We start from the raw sequence: 17,716 nt of genomic DNA on the forward strand, positions 1-17,716 counted from the left end.
CAAAGATGGCGGCTTCTGAAATTTTCCTGCCGGATGCCTCCGGCGGTAACAAGGCGCACCTCTACCTGACGGCAGAGCGGTAAGATCCTGTTCGTGACGCCAAGTTGTCGCGGGCAGGGAGGAGGGTGTCAGCACACCGCGCTCACCCCTTCTGCTCGGGTCCGGCAGCTGCTCCTGGTGGCTCGAGCCGTGGGCCGGATCCCGGGGTTTCTCGAGCGACACTCCTCGCCCGTGAGTGAAAGGGGGTGTTTGTTGGGTGTGGGGATTGTTATAGTTCGTGACGCCACCCACGGTTGTGGTGATTGCACCACCGCTGCTCAGTGTGGGGGTCCCGGGGATGGTGATGCGGAGCAGCCAGGTGTTGTGTTGCCCCTCCGTGGGTAGGGGTTGGTGATCCCGGGGCCCGGTGATGAGATGTGAAGTGTAGGGCCTGGAAGGCGCAGGGGCGCGGGGGCAGCGCTGTGCCTTGCGGCACTATGGTACTCACTCAGCCTGACACACGGACACAGTTTGTACGGTAAACCAACGGCTGGTAGGACGGTCCCACAGACGGCTGCACCTGCACTCCCGGTAGGTAACGGTGACGTTTCTCTTCCTTGCACCTGTGTTGTCTGATGGTAGCGGTGGATTCCCTCCGGTTACCCGCTCCCCGACTGCAATCTGGGCCGGAGGAGCTCTACACTTTGCCCGCAGGCGCTGGCCCTGGGGAAACTTGTGCCCTGGCGGTGGCGGTGTCTCCCCGGTAATGGTCGGGCTGTTGCCGTCAATCGGGACTTGGTTGTTGGGGGATCTGCGTCCCCGTCACTGACGGATTTGGCAAATCTGGCGACTCCTAGCCTTGCCGGGGTCCGAGAGGCCCTGCCCTGGTGCTGACTGTCCTTCGGAACACTGCTCCAGACCACCGGGCACACAGCCAACGGGGTCCTTCCAGGAACTTCCAAACTGTCCCCCTCCAAACAGTCACCGCCGTCGCTGACCTTGCTGTTCTGGCCCTACACACGGCTGGGCTCTCAGGCTTTCTTTCCTTCTGTCACTTTGCTTGCTTTTCTCCTTTACTCCCTTCACTTTCACTTTGTTGTTTACTTTAGCCCCTGCCTGGGCTTCACTTCCACTCCTTCCACTTCCTCCTCCCTGACAGTTCTGCACTCAAGCCCTGCCTGGGCTAATCTGCCTCTTCACTCAAGCTCGTCCCTGAGCTATCTGCCTGGTTACTTCCTGCCTCCAGAGTTGTGAGCTCCTCGGTGGGCGGAGCCAACCGCCTGGCCCACCCCCTGGTGTGCATCATCAACCTCTGGAGGAAGGCAACAAGGATTTCTGGTTAGCAGGTGTGCCTACCTGGAGTGTGGGGTGTGGTGGTGTTGTGACCTGTGTCCCCTGGCTTGCCCAGGGCGACACACGGGCAGTGCGCTCCCTGTGGGGAGGTAAGTGTCTGAACCTCAATCCTAGTTTACTGCTGATACCCCCGGATTATTTGGTTCGGTGAAGTCCATAAAGGTGTCCTCACCGTGCAGGTGATTATCAAGCCATGTCGAACTGGCGCCTGATGTAGGGCCCTGTGCCACGTGCATGCTGCGGTCCCAGAGGTATCTGTCCGTATCTGCCCTGGCGACCTCTCTCCCATTCCCCTGGGTCTCTGTTGCACAGACCCAGCTCAGGCACGTCCGCACACCTCACTGTGTGCCACCGACTCCCTGTCCCCTCCCACCAGGCTGGCTAATCCCGGGACTCGTTCCTACCTCTAGGCGCCATCCCCTTTCATGGTTAACCCTCTATGCCTGGTGTGGAGTGGAGAATTAGGATTTTGGCTGTGCCCTGGTGGTATCGGCACTGGTACTACAGATCCCAGGGGGTAGATCCTGCATCCCCATGAGGGGAGTGGCTCGGGGGCGATACATACATATATATATATATATATATATACAGTGCCTACAAGTAGTATTCAACCCCCTGCAGATTTAGCAGGTTTACACATTCGGAATTAACTTGGCATTGTGACATTTGGACTGTAGATCAGCCTGGAAGTGTGAAATGCACTGCAGCAAAAAAGAATGTTATTTCTTTTTTTATTTTTTTTTTAAATTGTGAAAAGTTTATTCAGAGGGTCATTTATTATTCAACCCCTCAAACCACAAGAATTCTGTTTGGTTCCCCTAAAGTATTAAGAAGTATTTCAGGCACAAAGAACAATGAGCTTCACATGTTTAGATTAATTATCTCTTTTTCCAGCCTTTTCTGACTAATTAAGACCCTCCCCAAACTTGTGAACAGCACTCATACTTGGTCAACATGGGAAAGACAAAGGAGCATTCCAAGGCCATCAGAGACAAGATCATGGAGGGTCACAAGGCTGGCAAGGGGTACAAAACCCTTTCCAAGGAGTTAGGCCTACCTGTCTCCACTGTTGGGAGCATCATCCGGAAGTGGAAGGCTTATGGAACTACTGTTAGCCTTCCACGGCCTGGACTGCCTTTAAAAGTTTCCACCCGTGCCGAGGCCAGGCTTGTCCGAAGAGTCAAGGCTAACCCAAGGACAACAAGGAAGGAGCTCCGAGAAGATCTCATGGCAGTGGGGAAGTGGGGACATTGGTTTCAGTCAATACCATAAGTAACGTGCTCCACCGCAATGGTCTCCGTTCCAGACGAGCCCGTAAGGTACCTTTACTTTCAAAGCGTCATGTCAAGGCTCGTCTACAGTTTGCTCATGATCCCTTGGAGGAATCTGAGACAGACTGGTTCAAGGTTCTCTGGTCTGATGAGACCAAGATCGAGATCTTTGGTGCCAACCACACACGTGACGTTTGGAGACTGGATGGCACTGCATACGACCCCAAGAATACCATCCCTACAGTCAAGCATGGTGGTGGCAGCATCATGCTGTGGGGCTGTTTCTCAGCCAAGGGGCCTGGCCATCTGGTCCGCATCCATGGGAAGATGGATAGCATGGCCTACCTGGAGATTTTGGCCAGAACCTCCGCTCCTCCATCAAGGATCTTAAGATGGGTCGTCATTTCATCTTCCAACAAGACAACGACCCAAAGCACACAGCCAAGAAAACCAAGGCCTAGTTCAAGAGGGAAAAAATCAAGGTGTTGCAGTGGCCTAGTCAGTCTCCTGACCTTAACCCAATTGAAAACTTGTGGAAGGAGCTCAAAATTAAAGTCCACATGAGACACCCAAAGAACCTAGATAACTTGGAGAAGATCTGCATGGAGGAGTGGGCCAAGATAACTCCAGAGACCTGTGCCGGCCTGATCAGGTCTTATAAAAGACGATTATTAGCTGTAATTGCAAACAAGGGTTATTCCACAAAATATTAAACCTAGGGGTTGAATAATAATTGACCCACACTTTTATGTTGAAAATTTATTAAAATTTAACTGAGCAACATAACTTGTTGGTTTGTAAGATTTATGCATCTGTTAATAAATCCTGCTCTTGTTTGAAGTTTGCAGGCTCTAACTTATTTGCATCTTATCAAACCTGCTAAATCTGCAGGGGGTTGAATACTACTTGTAGGCACTGTATACTGTATATATATTTTGCGTAAGTGTAAATTTCCCAAATAATATGCCACACACATAGTCAGGAAATATGTAACTGTACACCATACGGCTGCATTCATCTTCCATTGACACATATTTAAAAAAAAAATATGACATGCAGTTTATAAAGTTTTTTTCAGGATGCACTAGTATTGAATATAGTTTTTTTAAAAAGTTCAATTCAGTGTATATGCGACCTATGAAATATACAGTACATATAGCATCTTTGCTATATATTAGTTCAGCAGAAAGCTGTGAGTAAAAATAAAGAATACTTTCCATGAAGGCAGTATATATTTTTTGGAAGGCTTGTGACACGCCCACGGGGTCTTTGGGGGTTACTCGTCACCGGGCCAGTGTAGGGAGGTTTGGGATGTCACAGTGGTCAGGCCTGGTTCCGTGACCCCGGCGGTGTCAGGAAATGGGGGATGTTGATGGGTGTAGTAGTTATTCATGACGCCGCCTGTGGTGTGCGGCTAAAATAGGAGCCACTGCTGCAAGAGGTTTCCTCTGAGGGCGGATGGTAGTGTAGCTAGGTTGGTACAGCTCTCCACAAGCAGAGCTCAGGCTCACAGGGAGGATGGGAGTTGAAGTCTCCTGCTACTGTACAGTAAAGGCGAATGAAAAATTGGACAACACAGGAGTTGCAGTTAAAGTTCTTTACTCACTGAGATGTCACCGCCTTTGGACTGCCGGACTCCGTTGTCATGGGCTCCAACCAATCCCGGATAGTTTGGAGGTCAGAACCGGTGTTTCTTTCTGTGAGTTCTTCCTACTTGCGCTGTGTTGTGTGAGTCCCTGTGGATTGAAACTACGCTGGTGTGACGCCCTGGCCTATCAGGTCGTCACACGACATTGTGAAATCTGCCCTTCTGCATGGTGTCCATCTCCTCCTTGGTTACGGGTCCCTGGCCTTTGGTGTTGCTAAGATCAAGCCACTCAAAAATCCTAGAAATACTCTGCACCACACCCACCAGACACACCAATGGGTAGCCTGAAGGGAATATGGCCGCGCACTTGGGGGGTTGATTAGGGAGGGTCAGGAGTGTCAGGAGTAGTCAGTTGAGAGGTGACTCTCGAGAGGAGAGTTCAGAAGTTAGTTGGAAGAGGTTAGGAGCTGGGCTCCTCAGTTACTAGGTGGCAGACGTTGGTCTGGGCCTGGTAGGAGCTGGAACCCCGGTCACAGGGGATCGTGTCAAGGGGCACAGAACTGCTGAGCAGGGCAGCCAGCGGCCATGAGCCATCTCCGGGGAGGGGCCCAGGCACGGCGGGGTACGTGGACTCTGGGCCGGGAAGTAGCTTCAAGCGTCCTGGTAATTTACCCGACGAGGGCGAAGATTTCATGATTCGTCCTCCACCAACTCCAAAATCGGGATACTAGTGCAACGAGGGGAATAGGACTTTCCCAATACACAGTCCAGAAAATCCGAAGCGTGAACCCTAAGAGCAAGCTCACTCCGTTAGCCATACGGGTGAGCGGGACCGGACTAGTTTTACACTACAGGGGCCAACCAGTAAGGAAAGTGCCAAGGAAAAGGTCACAGGCTAACAAGCAACACCATCGGGCATGGGATCCCAGCGTACTCCCTTCCTGCTACAGCGGTGCTAAGAATTCCGGTTTACAAGTTGTCGGTGTCAGCGTTATTGGACTGAGTGAGTACGCAGTGACCCTTTCCTCCCCAACGGTGCTCCCTTCTCACTGCCACCAAGCCCTGGGACACTTCCCCCTACCCATGAAGGGGCGGTCTCAACAGGAGCGGTGGTATTCCAAGTTACCACACACCGTGGGTGGCATCACAAACTCTAACCACAAAATCCCCTGTAAATGCCCCCCTTTATTTTGAGTGTCCGCGCGACCCCTCCCGTGTCCGGACACCCCTCAGGCCACAGCGGATCCGGATCTGATCCGAGCAGCAGCCCGGCTCCTGGCTCTAGGGCGGTACACTGGGACTTGAGTCCTTGGATGGGCTCTGTTCCTGTCCCATTTGGCAGGCAGCGCAAGTCCATTACTGGTGCTGCTTTTTTGTCACGTCTCCTTGCTCTATATGCTGCTGCACTTTGTGTGGGCCAGAAGACTTGAAATCCTTTGCCTGGCAGATTCTGTTGGCAGGACGTGCAGTGCCCACCAGCCTAGGGCTCCGCACCCTGTTTTTTGCGCTCATTCCAGAAGGCGCTATGGCACAGCTCACCCCTCAACGACCATTTTCACCCCACGTCTCACTTGTTCCTTGGTCTGTGCGTAACCAACACCAACTGAATGTCTGTGTGTGCGTGTCACCTGACTCCCCATTGTGTAGCTCCGCCCCCCGGTATACTGAATTAGTGGGTGGGAGGTTATCTTGGGGAAGTTAACCCTTTTTTTAGTGGTCACAATAAGCAAGTTCTTGTCTATCAGAGGTTTGTTCTTTCCAGCATTTCTAGACACTCAACTTGTTCTATCCTCCTCACAAAAGCAAATTCCCACTTTATATCTCTTCTAGTGCGCCATATGGTGCCTTAGATCAGAAGATCAAAAACATGAAGTGTAGTACAGGAGGCTCTACAGTCCCTAAATCCAAGACCCTGTAATTCACCTAAATAACAGACTTAGCAGCTTAATGTTGTTCAAATCCTTCAAGGATACTTACTTAAGAGAGCAGCAACAGCAGTGGCACATACCTACCATTCAGCAATCTACCTACATCAGTAGCTCGTACCTACCACTCAGCAATCCGCCTACATCAGTGGCACATACTTACCATTTAGAAATCTAGCTACATCAGTGGCATATAGCTACCATTCAGCAATCTACCTACATCAGTAGCTCGTAGCTACCGTTCAGCAAGCTGTCATGTGTCTGGATTTGAACCCTTGAGTCTGTGCTCTATGGTCAGCATCTCCACCACAAATACACCTTTTCTTTGGGTGTTTAGTTTCTGTTATCCTTGATTTAGTTCTATTGGGGTAACAGGTGTATTCATTTACTCGCTTGCCTGCGCAATCAACATTAGGGTGCGGCTTCAAATACCTTCCTCCTGTTGGTTTTTCCTGCTGGTGATATTCTCATTTTAAAGTCAAGCCATATTGTTGTTAGTTTTTGCCAGTCAGTGGAAGACCAGCTAGGATATTTATTTCTGCTGTATGTTATCCACCACTCAGCATCAGAGAGCAATATTCACCCTCTCTGGGATCACTTTCTACTTCAGCACACCTTCCTTTCTGTATGTGATGTGCACTCTGCTCTGTCCTCTAGTTCCTTAGAAGGAACATGACGTGCTCAATGGCCATTCGGACAGCAAAGGCCTAAGTTGCCATCATTTAGTCTATGGTCAGGGCTAGTCCGAGTCTTGCAGGAAACTTTAGGGACTGCAGGGTTGGGATCTCTAGTCTGTACAGGAATCGGCAGGGTCAGTTTTATAGTGTGTTACCTTTAGCCCTTGTGAATTGCTGTACGAACATAACACAATCTACCAGTGCCATCTTATTGAAGACGCTGTCCTCTTGCTTCTCACTTGTCGGATGCTTGTCCCAAGCACATTCAATAAGATGGCGCCACAGATAGTGGTACACACTGACTCCGATGCCATTTTATTGAAGAGTTCATGAAATACTTCCAGATTCTACTGGGCACACGGTGGCCATAATTATAATGGTGGCAATGGCAGGAAGACATTTACATAGAGGCCAGCAAGCCACAAAGGGGAGGAATATTAACGCAACACCTAGTCCTCACGTAGTCCTCCTCCAATGCACATGCCACTCAACCAATGAACTAATTTCTGGACCTTTGATAACGTTTTTTTTCTGCAATCAAACATCCAATCTCTAAAGTTATGATTTGATTCAGCATTCTAGCCCCAGTATGGTATTGCCTTTACTTTCTATGTGAAAATCCTGCTGGTTGGTTCCATTTAAGACTGAAGTCACATTACCGTGCGACTTGTGTGAGGATCGCACCCCATTGCCCGGACCAGCCGGCAGCTCTCCTGACTATGCAGCTGTCATGCGCAGTTCAGGAGAGCCGCCAGCTGGTCGGAGCAGTGCGATGCGATCCTGATGCGCCTCATATGGTAGTGTGAATCAAGCCTTAGAGGTGTTCTAGAGTCAATACCGGCAGATTTGCCACACAACAGCAGTACAAATGACAAATTATTAGAGATGAGATGATCTTTTGAAATTCAGATTTGCTGACTTCACTGAATTTTTCCAAAAAATTAAATTTACAGCTAATAGATGCGCTCTAATTTCAATACTTGAAAGCTTGGAATAGCTCAGAAAATACATGGGAGGGGGAGAGGAAAGACAGAGAGAAAACCCTGCTGACCATAAATGCTTACACCCTGTAGGATTTACCAGAATGGAGAGAATCTTGTTAGGCGGCTGTGCTGTGGGAAATAACGAGCCTTGGAGCTTCAGATATGGTTTTATTAGTACCAACATGTTTCGACTACTACGGTCCGGCGCCTTTCTTAAGGTCAAAAAATAAAAGCTCAATAGGAGAGAGAAAGTGATAGAAAGTACCCCACTCATCATAAGCATTTACACTCTATGGGAAAGAAAGAGAGCAGACCCCACTGACCATAAGAGCTTATACTCTAGAGAAGAGGGAAGCTTACCCAGTGACTGGAGATGCAAAACTTCTCTGCCATACAAACTGTGCACCGTTGGGAACCACTAATTTGTGATGGCCCAAGTACTGACCACCACTGATAATCCGTACAAACTGAAAGCTGCATGGAGAAGCACGCACTGCAACGCAAAACGATATTAGCCCGCTCACTGAAGATTCAGCAGTGTTGGAAATGGTGGCAGGTAAGTTTATTTTCTTTGCAAATAACAAATCAAACTTGAAAATATTTGAATTTGTGCGAAACCACAAGTTTCAGGAAATTTGAATCAAACTCGATCTTCCACGGATTGATCCGCTCATCTCCACGTGTTAGGCTTGTGATCTTGTATTGTCTATGTCAATAAGACATTTCAAATCTATCCGCTAGCCATCTAACTGGATATTACTTATCTCTCCAGATTCCTGCATTATCACAGCAGCAGATGCCTAAACAACAAAAGGACCAATCATATCGAACACACATGCACATAAATCCTATACCATCCAAGTCATCAAACTTGAGCTCATGTACGTAGACAACTTAGCAGTGCTGGAGGAAGCTAAGATACTGATTCATTTTTTGCTAATCCAAATTCTATACCACTGGAAATTGTCCTGACTTTTTCATTTAAAGAAATTCTTCTATCTGCATCTTCTGGGTACTGGAGGCTACGTGTGCACCCTCACACGGTAATCTGTTCCTGTAGAGGAGAATATTCCTAACAGAACTGGGCCCACTGTTTCAATAGATTCAGTTTTGGTGCATAGATGATGTGTTGGATAACTCACACTTACGGACCCTCCAATGTGATAATTGGAAGTTCAATTTCAGGCTGATTAATATTAGGTAATCCAATCTGTTTTCTTACGAATAAGAGCATAAATAAAGGTTTGCAGTTAAACAACATGCATGTCTATCACATAGCCAGTATAATTGGTATCTTATTCAAAAATCATTATACGCATATAGGGTGGCATGTAGGCACTATTCACACAGGGCAAATCGAAGACAACCAAGTAATATGGAAATAAAAAGAAAAAACGATCAAATGCCACATAAATTACAATATCAAAACATTTGTATTGGAGTTAGACAATGTTAAAATATACTGCATATAACATATTAAATTAATTGACACACATACAGTATAAATACAGTATGTATATATATATATATATATATATACAAAAAATTCTAGGACCGGGATTACATCTAATATAAAAAATAAGGAATAACGTTTGGAACTCCATTCTAAGTCTGAACTGGGTGCAAAAAACCTAAATAAACGTCACTATAAGGATATATACATCTAATATAAGACATAGCCTACTCTGCTCCTGCTGCAATACAATATTGTGCCACTAGGAGTCACTCAAGGTATATTCAAACCAAAGCTCAATACATACCGAGCCCCGTAGTCATGAACATAAAGCCCAGTTAGCCCATTCATTATATAGTAACGGAAACCATAGTAGGAATCCATTAAAGCACACTCATATTCACTCTAGGCAGGCAAAGCACAACTATTGCAGCATGTAGCAGAGGATCACCATGGTCCAACACCCGACATGTGTTTCGGCTACAAAGAGACCTTTGTCAGGGGGCATCGCCAGTAGAGGATTTTGATCATTTGAGCGCCGAAGTGCATATACTTTGGCAGAACATTCCTCAGGCAACCATTAACCCCTTAACGACCACGGGCAGTAAAGTTACGTACTAGTGGTCATAGTGGTAATCCCCACTGGCTGCTGCGGGCTGCCGGTGGGGATCCGCGCACATGTCAGCTGATTTGTACAGCTTACATGTGTGCCTTGCAGGCATGAGTGGAATCGTTATCCACCCGTACAAGTTAACCCCTTAAATGGTGCTGTCAAAATGTGACAGCGCCATTTTAATGGCAATCGCACTAAAGCTTTAATCACCGGCCGTCAGCAGAAATCACATGACGTGATCACGTGGATGCGATGGTTGTCATGGTAGCAGAGAGTCATGTGATGACTCCTGTAGTTCACATGACTCAGGTCCTGTAACCAGCAGCTGAATACTGCAAGTTACAGGAGATGAGCATTTCTCTGAGCGGTACTGCTCTGATCGGGAGAAAAGAATGAGCGATCAGACTGCTGATCGTTATAGTCCACTAGGAGGACTAGTAAAATAAAAAAAAGTATAATAAAGTTTTGAAAAATTAGGTAACTAAAAAAACCTAAAAGTTCAAGTTCAAATCACCCCCCTTTCGCCCCATTGAAAATTAAAGGCTTAAAAAAACTGAAAAAATACACACATTTGGTTTCGCCACGTTCAGAAATGCCCGATCTATCAAAATATAAAATAAATTAATCTGATTGGTAAACAGCATTGCGGCAAAAAAATTCCAAACACCTAAATAACGTTTTTTGGTCGTTGCAAATTTTGCGCAAAATGCAATAACTGGCGATCAAAAGGGTGCATCTGAGCAAAAATAGTAACATTCAAAACGTCAGCTCGAGATGTAAAAAATAATCCTTCGCTGAGCAATACATCCCAAAAAAATGAGAACGCTACGGGCAAAACGTGCGCCACTTTTTTGGGACAAACTTTTGATTTTTTTAACCCTTTAGATAAAAGTAAACCTATACATGTTTGGTGTCTATGGACTTGCACCGACATGACGCATCAAACCATTGCATCAGTTTTACCACCATAGTGAACACAGTGAATAAAATATCTCAAAAACAATTGTGTAATCGCACTTTTTTTTGCAATGTTCTGCATTTGGATTTTTTTTGCCGTTTTCCAGTACATTACATGGTAAAAGTCATGGTTTTATTCAAAAGTACAACTTGTTCCACAAAAAACAAAACCACACATGGCCATATTGCCAGAAAATTTAAAAAGTTACGGCTCTCGGAAGAAGGATGGCAAAAAAAAACGAAAAGCTCAAAATCGGCTTGTCATGAAGGGGTTAATAACCTCATTGATAACATGGCAAGACAGTGGATTTTTGCAAATGGTGCTCTAACTTGATACTAAATAAATCGAGCTGACATTTTTATTTCCATTTCTTCATAATTTGCATATCACTAATATTGTTATCGATCCACTGATTTCAATAATTCCACAACTTTTCCTTCTTGGTGTTACAATTTCAATATTGAGGAGTGTATGAGTTATTTATTAGCTTAATTAAAATTGACAATTATCACTATGATAACTATCATGTATTCTTTACTGTACTGAAGATGCATCTTATATGAGTGCATTATTGCAATGAATTATGTATATGTTTATTGATTTATTGATGGGTATCGGTATTGCCTTGTATGTGATCAGCTCACTTTGTTCTATTGTATTTTGTGAATTGTCGCTGTACATGACATACTTTTTAAAGTCTATTCTGTTATCCTGTGGGAATTCTTTCTACTATACACATATGTGCTTGCACTTCTTTAGCTTTTGCAACCCTGTGGTAATAGAGTTTACTGTATGTGATCTGTCAGAACTGCCCCTGTGCTACATAAGACGTAATACATCATCCTCTCCTCTAATAATGTGAATTGCGCATGCGCAGGAACTTTACAAAATCTGGGTTCAGGCGCCAGCTCATTCTTCTCCATCATCAGAAACATGACATTACTGCGCATGCGCCTGCCTAGGTTTCACTTTCTTTCAAATGTTATCTGATTGTACATATGCTCACTTTTCTTATATATCACCAAGCTCCTGCCCATGTTCTAAGGCACTTGAGTTCCTGACTCATCATCACATCAAAGCACCACAACCCTCTGGACCTATGAATGCTCTGCTGATTTGTCCTCGGCCATCTGTGTAACATACCTGTCCGGTGAACTTTCTTGTGCTCTACGTCGGGCTTTACAATTCATGACCAAAGAAAAAAATTGGTGCACTCTGAACGGATAGTTTTAAAATAATAAAGGCACAACAGTATACAGTATGGTAACCCTCCTAAATATACAGTTCAGATTATTGACATATATTGGTTCAGTACAAAGAGAGATATCAAGTATAAAGACAAATGCTAATTGAGCAGACGATATTACATAACACGGAATCAAAGTAAGCATGCAAGGAGATCAGAACTGAGACAGTATTCCGACCCTTGTTTCCTATGCCTGCTTCTTCTACTGGCTACTTCACACAGTTATTTTCATCTTTTCCGTCGAACTATGTAAACTGTATGTAGTTTACATTTGTCTAATAAAATTGTTGCTTTAAAACTATCGGTTCAGAGTGCACAAATTTGTTTTCTTTTGTGGTGAATTATCTGTCTAGTGCAGAACCTTTTTACCCAGTTCCTTATTGGAGGTAATTTATGTATAGTACTCACAAGCTATATTAGCTATATGGTACTGTAGTGCTGGCATCCCTGCACTGCTTACCTCCCTCCCTGGAGGGAAGCTGACTCATTCACCACCACAGCCCTCTGCTGCCTCCTCCCAGGGCCTGTACACGCCGCACAGGTCCTCCTGGACTGCTCCTAGGGTGCACGCGCACCACTGCCTTTCCCTAAAGGTCCAGCATGTCTTTTCCTGGAAGTGCCTCTCAGCCTATCACTGAGAGGCATTGGGTACTTAAGCCATGCTCCCACTAGGGGAGGTGCTTGATCAACATGATTAGATAGTTAGTGGTTTGTGCCCTAGCCAGCTAGTTGTCAGGTCCCCTTGTCCGCTGTGCATCCCCATGTCAGTGTTTAATGTTCCTTTCCTGTCACCCAGTCCCATTGGTACCCCGGTGCATGTCCATCCTGTTTGTCCTTTCAGCCTGAGCTGTCCCAATGGTCCCTGCTGCACTAGTGACTCTGGTCATCCATCTTGTCCATACTATCTGCCTCAGCGATCCTAGCTACACCTGCTAAATTAGGGACTCTGCCTGTTTGCACCTGTGTCCATCCTTGCCCTGGGAGTCAAGTGCCACAGGGAGTGGCACCTGGTGTCTGCCTCGCAGTGGGTGCTTAGTCAAGCACCTCCCACTAAAGGGTAAGAATATATCCACCCTGTGGTCCAGTTGTAGCGCCCCTGAAGCCATCAGGGAGCTACAAGGTACTGCATCCCCAACCAGGATGCAGGGCCTACACCCAGGGACCCAGCCAATCCAGTCCACTAGACGACCAGGTGGGAGGGGCAGACAGAGGATAGTCAAACACACAAGTAGTGAGTCGTCGTCGGTGACGAACTGATGGACTGATGGGAGTGTAATGGTGACCTGAGGGCCCAGGCATTTGGTTGCCGGTGGAGTACGGTGGAGTGCTCCCGGAACCATAGCACCAACGGGGTGCAGAATCCTAGGTCAGGCAAACGCTCCAGCCAGACCTGATAAAATCTGCAAAGTGAGGGGACCATCAAGGACCTCACTGACCTTGAAGTTCGGGACTCAGTAGCAATGGGAGAACCGGGAAACAGGACCAGAGACTCCGGCCCCACAGGGTTCACGCTACTGTCATACTGACTACCGTTGAGAGACTACCAGGAGGGGACCCCCAGATGCTCCAAGCCATGGGGACCCACCAACCAAAGACAGGTGCAGGTGAAAGAAGCCACCAGGTCACTAAACTGGCACTGGAACTAAGTGGATCAGCAGTCAAGACCAGCCTTTCTCGGGTGACCAGTTTACAACAGACTATAAGTAAAAGAACAAGTTACACTGCAACCCCATGTGTGGCCTACCTTCTTTAGGCAGTCATCTACATCACCTGTCCTCTGGGGCCTGGCCCTACTTGCAGTGGGCCTAACACCCAGGCTGCCACCAACATCAACCCCAGAGAACTGTGCAGCGGCAGATCCATCCACATAGCCGCAACCCGCAAGTGGCGTCATCTATAAACTTTCATTTAATCTCCCCTGTAAATATACCCCTTTTAAAAAGCGTCCCCAGGACACGGAACCAGGCAATGGCACCAAGTGACATTTTCCCAGCAATACACCACCCTGGACCAAGTACCAAGTACCCCATAACCCTGGGCAACACACAGTGAGTCCACTCCTCACACCTGCTCACTGCCTTCCAGCGGCAAGCGTTACAGGTACACACTGGAACTGTAGGCTAATTGTTCTAATTTAGTCAGACTTTGTAAGTAGCCTGGTGTGCTCTCATGTGATGAGCTCCATAAGCCTGTATAAGGCTACTTGTTTTTAATCTTCTGTCTGCTTCCAGTCTTCCAGGACCTCTGCCACCTGTTTGCGGTCTCCAGAATGTCTCCTGTCTGCCTTAGGCTTCCAGTACCTCTACTACTTGTTTCCGGTCTTCCAGGACCTCTTCTACTGTACTTATCTGTGGTCTCCAGAATGTCTCCTGTCTGCAGCTTCCACTACCTCTGCTACCTGTTTCCGAACTTACAGGACCTATGCTTTTTGTCTGTGGTCTCACCTCTCTCAAAGGGCGCTCTCACACATCCGGCTTTTCACCGGTTTGCCGGTTCCGGCGCACACCAGTACAGTATATACAGTACAGTGGCAGCGCGACAAGCTCCGTTCACATGCTGTCATGTGACCGGAGCATGTGAGCCGGAAGTTACAGTGCTGCCACTGTACTGTATACACTGTACTGGCATGCGCTGGAAGCGGCAAACCGGCGAAAAGCCGGATGTGTGAGAGCGCCCTAACATGAGGACCCTTCAAATAGTGATACATCTTAACTGTATTTAAGATTGCAGGTTGCTTTCTAGCTTTAAAGGGGTTTTCCACTTTTAGAAAAGTAGTCCCCAAACAATCAAGATACTAATATAAATACAAATATAGATACTACTTGCCCTGCCCGGGTGAAACGCTGACACCCCAAAACTGCCGCTTTCTCAGTGTTTTGGCCATTGCAGTTATGTCACTCATCAGCAGCTGAGACCTGCTGAATTAAGTGATTGGCTGCAGCAACTTGTAATCACCACTACAATCAAAACACATAGGTGTGAGCGGCAGCGAGGAGCTCGTGCAGAAGTGTTGGAAGGTCAGCACTATTTGTATCTGCATTTTTTCTTAATTTCAGAATATTTGGGGACTATTTTTTTAAAAGTAGAAAACGAGTTAAGGTCTGAATTTTCAGGTTTGGAGTAGCATGTCATTATACAAGTGTTATAAATAATGTAAGTAAAAAAAGAAAATAGAGGCGTTTAATGACACATATGTATGTGAATCATGAGCAGTAAATTACAAGAAAATGCAGGTGGACAGCCTGAATAGACCAATGATTTCTATGTGTTTTTATCCAGAGGCTCTTTGGGAGTTCTGATCATTTTCTATTTCAGCTTCTATAATGAGAATGTGAATAAACCATTTCATGTATTCTCTCCCAATGTAATTGTTACAACACTGCTCTCTAGTGCTCTGTGATATTTCTGCTCCTGTGTCTGTATTTTTTTCTCTGTAGGTCATGGTTTAGATTTGCAAGGACAACTTCAGAAAATTAAGTTTGATTTTTTTATTGTTGTTTTTGTTTTAACCCGTTAGTGACGGATCCAATTTTGACCTTTACCCCTTCACCCCGGGCGATGTTCCGTTTTTTCCTCTTTTTTTTTTCCTGACTTTTTCCCAAGAGCCATCACTTTTTTGATTTTTCCATCAATATTGCCAGATGAGAGCTTGTTTTTTGCGGGACAAGTTGTACTTTTGAATTACACCATTCGGTTTACCATATAGTATAGTCGAAAAACGGAAACAAATCCAAGTGCGGTGAAATTTCAAAACAAGTGCAATTCCACAATGGTTTTTGGGGGGGGTTATCTACCATTTTCACTATACAGTAAAACTGACCTATTAGTATGATTCCAAGTCAGTACAATTATGTGTTTAAAATATTTTTTATTTTGAAAATTTGTGGGGAAGTACAAATTTGAAGGAGTTGTATTGTCATTGCATTAATCATTCTTATGTTCTATAATCTTACCATTTAAGTACTATAAAAATGGGAAAGGGAGTAAGGATAGGAAGAGGAGTATGGGGTTGAGGAGAGAAGTGAAATTTTTATTGGGGAAACTGGGAAGAGGGGGAAGGAAAAAGGGAGGGAAACTGGGAAAGGGAGAACATCTAATAAGTAGGTTGCAATATGAGAGAGAATATGAGGATTAAATATATACAACAGTTATAATTGAGAACTATGAAATATATCACATTTGTCACTGTCTAGAGGATTTCAATATTATAAGAAAACCCGAGCTGAAGGCTAAATAATAAGATGAAAACAAAGACAACCACATGTTAGAATTCATTAAGTAGGATCATCTGATCTCATGTAACGCCTTGGCGGTATTGATTCCATGGATTCCACTGCCGGAAATATTTAGGGAAATTATTGTTAATAGTGGCATAATGTTTCTCAAAATTGTTGTGTTGGGCTAATGCTTCAATAAGTTGTGTAATAGATGGAGGGAGGGGATTTTTCCAGTTGGCTGCAATAAGGGATCTGGTGGTGAGGAAGATGTGGATAATAACAAATTTGAAGGATGGATCAATCTGGTCAAGGTCTAGAGAAAGGAGAGCTAATTGGGGGGTTATAACTATGTTGGAATGGGTGATTTGATTAATTAGTTTGGATATTTCTATCCAGAGGTTTTTTAATATTGGGCAATCCCAGAAAATGTGCAGTAGGCTACCGGTGCCATTACAGTTCCTCCAGCATGAGGAAGAGTTGTTTTTATTAATTTGGTGGAGCCTGAGTGGAGTAAAATACCATCGGGTGAGAGGTTTGTAGTGGGATTCTAAAAGAGAAGAGCAAATAGTTGAGGAATTTGTTGCTTTTAAACCGATCTGCCAATTCTCTTCAGAAAAGGATTGTTTTAGGTTCTTCTCCCAATCCAGCATGTATTTCAGTTTCTCGAAATTTAGATCTTCTATTAAATATTGATATATTTTTTGTTTTTTCCAAATAGGCACATTATTTGGGTTGCACAATAATGTATCAATTATCTCTGGGAGGGGATTGTTATTATTAAGGATTTTAGGCAGGGATTCTCTGATGGAAATAAGAGTTTTAAAATCTGAGTCGGGTATTTTATGCTTAATTTTAATATCCAGAAAAGAGATAAAATCCAAACCATCATGAACGTCGCTAATTTTGTTTAGTTTTGAGTTGTGCCATGAGGTCGGTATCTTCTGGTTTGCGATAATAGCTAGGAAGTTGAGACTAAAGTTTCTAATTTGGTTATATTTCTTTATTTTAGGTGTTTTGTTAGCAAGGTGTTTCCATGCCTGTATAGAGGCTCTCAACGTGGGGGGATCAGGTGAAGGGAGAGATGGGTTGAAATGATGGGATAAAATAAGATGTTTAAGGGGACGATAGTTGTTAAAAAATAATTCCAAATCCACCCAGGGAAATGTGTATGAGTCTCCCACCCAACGTTGGCTTTGTTTGATTAAATTAGCATTGTAATAGCCCAATAAACTTGGAACACCAATCCCACCTCTCCCCTTATGTTTGGTTAGAATAGTTTTGGAGACCCTTGCCCTCTTACCACCCCAAATGAAGTCGTTTATTGTTTTTTGTAGCTTGTTTATGATCTTGATAGGGATATGGAGAGGGATGGATCTAAATAAGTAGAGTATTTTGGGTAGGATCATCATTTTAAGAGTAACTATTCTCCCCAGCCATGAGAGTTCTGATCTTA

This window comes from Anomaloglossus baeobatrachus, chromosome 5, assembly GCF_048569485.1.
Source record: "Anomaloglossus baeobatrachus isolate aAnoBae1 chromosome 5, aAnoBae1.hap1, whole genome shotgun sequence".
Lineage (NCBI taxonomy): Eukaryota > Metazoa > Chordata > Amphibia > Anura > Aromobatidae > Anomaloglossus > Anomaloglossus baeobatrachus.